Raw genomic sequence first — 3,829 nt, 5'->3', positions numbered from 1 at the left:
CGACAGTAGCCATTTCCCCCTTTGGAAGGCTTTACTCACCTATCAGTTATTCGATGCGGCAACCCCTCCCAAGGAGAGCACACTGCACTTTAATCTAGCCTATAGATGGCCCTTTCTGCAGCCCAACTCTTAACGAAAGCACCAATGTTAGAACTCAAACCCAAAAGATCAGCTTGATAGGCGAAAGAGCCACTAGGCTTAAGTACCACACTTGATGGGTGTGAGATCCTGATGTGGGATCCTAATAGTAACTTTATTTAGGATATGTCTATATACAAACTGAAACTTTCTGCGTTTTTTATTAACTGAACTTACAAACAACAGAAGCTGAAATCTTTTATACAAAAGAGTAAAGAGACGAAGCTAAACTACGTCGTTTTGAGCTTTTCACTAACTGAGTTAAAACGACACCGTTAACCTCCAACTCTCTTATTATACTAACATTCCCCCATAAACCAAGCCTTCTCTTTTTTCCATTGTTTTTAAGTACTGAACTCTTCTCAACGTTCCAAACCAACCAACATCATAAGACAACAAGCAACACACTCATACTCTACACCAATCACCATACTCATATTCTATAGCTACTGCTAAAAATTCTACTCTGCAACAAGCAACAAACCTCATGCTCAACAACACATTCAACACATTCTACAACAACTAAAACTACCCATACTTCAGCAACATATTCTACAGCTGCTAAAATACAACACAGTTATACTCTGTAACACATTCATATTCTGCACCAATCACCACACTCATATTCTGCAACAGCTAAAATTATACTCTGTAGAAAGTAACAAAACTCATGCTGCTGCAACAAACAACACATTCTGGAGCAGCTAAAATTCTACTTTGTAGCAAGTAACAAAAACTCATGTTGCTGCAACAAACAACACATTCTACAGCAGCTAAAACTACCCATGTTTCAGCAGCAAACAACATATTCTGCACATTTTCTGCATTTACACACTTCTGCAGGCAACACACACACACATTCATACTTCTGCACATTCTACAGTCTTCAAAAAAATGAAAACTCAGAACTAAACTTCAGCATACTTCTACAAAATCAGAATACTTCTCCATTGGCTAATACTGAAAAATCAATCATTATAGTCAGCCCACTTCTGCATTGGTCAGGGAAGGATAGAGGTTACATTCAACTTGTCCCTTAACATTGTAAACCGATATCTTGATAATGGTTTGGTTAAAAAATCTGCTTTTTGGTATTCAGAAGCAACATATTGAACAGCTAAATTCTTTCCTGCCACCAGCTCTCTCATATAGTGTACATCAATTTCTATGTGTTTAGTGCGAGCATGAAATATAGGATTAGAAGATAACGCCCCTGCACTTGTGTTATCACACCATATGATAGGAATGTGCTTAATTTCAAGACCTAACTCTTTAAACAGATGTTGTACCCAAACAATTTCAGTGGCTGTCTGACTTAGTGAGCGATATTCAGCTTCAGTTGATGACAAGGACATCACTTTTTGTTTCTTGGAACTCCATTGGATGAGATTATTTCCAAGAAAAATTGAATACCTACTTGTGGACCTTCGATCATTCACATCACTTGCCCAATCAGCATCAGCATAAGCTTCAAGACGTAAATGATCATGTTTGCCAAAGAGAAGTCCAAAAGGACTAGTACCTTTGATATACCGCAAAATCCTCTTGCAAGCTGTCCAATGCACATTAGTTGGAGACTGCGAAAACTAACTTAGCTTATTCACTGCAAAAGCTAAGTCAGGTCCAGAGAGAGTCAAGTATTGTAAGCCACCAATGATACTTCTATAAAGAGTTAGTTCTTCAAATAAGTCTCCCTCTTCTCTTCCAAGTTTAGTGCCAATTGCCATGGGTGTAGTACATTGATTACAGTCTGCCATGCTGGCTTTTTCAAGCAGTTCTTGCCCATACTTGGTCTGTGTAAGTAACAGCCCTGGACCATTTCTTTTAACTTAAAAACCAAGGAAATAATGAACTGCTCCCAACACTTTTAGTGCAAATTGACTATTCAGATCTTCAACCACTTTGGAAATGAGTGAGGAATCATTAGCCATGACTAATATATCATCAAAATATACTAACAAATACATCACAACAGATCCCTTTTTATAATAAAATAAACTGACATCGGATGAGCTATTATTGAAACCCCAAGTCACAAGAGCATGTTTGAGTTTATCAAACCAAGCTCTAGGAGCTTGTTTGAGACCATATAAAGCTTTACGGAGTTTGCAAACCTGTTGTGGTTGATGTGAATGAGCTGTTGTAGAGAACCCCTTAGGAGGAAACATAAAAACCTGCTTCGTTAAGTCCCCATTCAAAAATGTGTTATTAACATCAAGCTGCTGGATTTCCCAACTATGATGGACTGCTAATGAAAATATAATTCTGATGGTGGCAACTTTTACAACTGGAGAAAATGTATCAAAGTAATCCAGTCCGGGAGTTTGCTGAAAACCCTTAGCCACTAGCCCTGCTTTGTATTTCTGCAAAGATCCATCAGAATTCAGCTTAGTTTTAAACACCCACTTACACCCTACAATGTGCATACCATCTACATATGGAACCAAATCCCACGTGTCATTGTTTAATAAGGCTTGATACTCAGTTTCCATGGCTGCCTTCCACTCAGGAATAGCAAAGCTTCTCTAGCATTTTTGGATTCTTTAAGTATGGTTTGGGTTGAGAGAAAAGCTTGAGCTGGTGGTTGGTTTCTGTGAGATTTAGAATGTGTAATCATGGGATGACTGTTATCAGTGGAAGCTGAAGCTCTTGTCAATGGAAACGGGAGAATTACTTCCAATTGAATACCAGAAGAATTTTGCAAATCTGGAAAAAGCTGAGTAGTAGTCTGAGTAGTTGAAACTGATGGTTGAGATTCTAAATTAGTAAAGACCTCTGCTGCAGTGTGGATACAATCTGCAGATGGGTGAGCATCTGAATCAATAGGTAATGCTGCTGCAGTGTTAATATGATCTGTAGATGTATCATTTAAGGCTGATGTATGTGACTTAGTTGCTACAGATGGGTGAGAATCCAAATCACCGTAAGAATCTGAATCAACAGGTAATACTGCTGTAGTGTTATTATGATCTACAGATGTATCATTGAAGGCTGATGTATATGACTTAGTTGTTGCAGAGTGTGGAAAACTAGATACTAGAGAAGTGACAGTTCTGATATGAGACTCAGATTGATTGCATGGCTGTTAAGGGATGATCCAGGAGGAAGAAGCTAAAGTGCATCCAGGAAATTCTGAAGTCTTCTCAAGACAATCCAACTGGAAGAAACCAGACTTAAAAGGGAAATCATTTTCATTGGTGACTGATGAAAATGGATAGGGTTTCTATCATAAAAATCTTGAAACAAATTTTATTCAATCTATCGCTGGATCTAGAGAAATATTATCAACGTTTATCATGTTCACCAACACCATTAAATATTATGTCGTTTATTTTCTATCCATACATCCCACTAATTTATTTCCTCTACGTAAAAATCATGAAATCAAATTTATTTGTATTGCTTTGATTTAAGTCAATGAATATTATATAATATAGTTTTTATGATTTTTATTTTTTGGGATTTCTACGATATTCTTGAGGACCAAACACCCTCCTAAATCACTTCAAAATTAAAAAAGTTATCTTAGATCTTTTGATAGTTATAATCATTATTTTCATTTTGTTATGACATGAAAACAATAAGACAAAAGATAAATAATATAAAAATATCACATCAAATACAACAATAAAAGAACTTACAACAAACCCTTTAAAAGCACATGTATGGGATGGTCCTTATCTTCCGCTTG

The sequence above is a fragment of the Pistacia vera genome, unplaced genomic scaffold (assembly GCF_008641045.1).
Source record: "Pistacia vera cultivar Batoury unplaced genomic scaffold, PisVer_v2 Contig121, whole genome shotgun sequence".
Taxonomy (NCBI): Eukaryota; Viridiplantae; Streptophyta; class Magnoliopsida; order Sapindales; family Anacardiaceae; genus Pistacia; species Pistacia vera.
The sequence above is the reverse complement of the archived record's forward strand: the minus strand, read 5'-3'. Positions refer to the sequence as shown.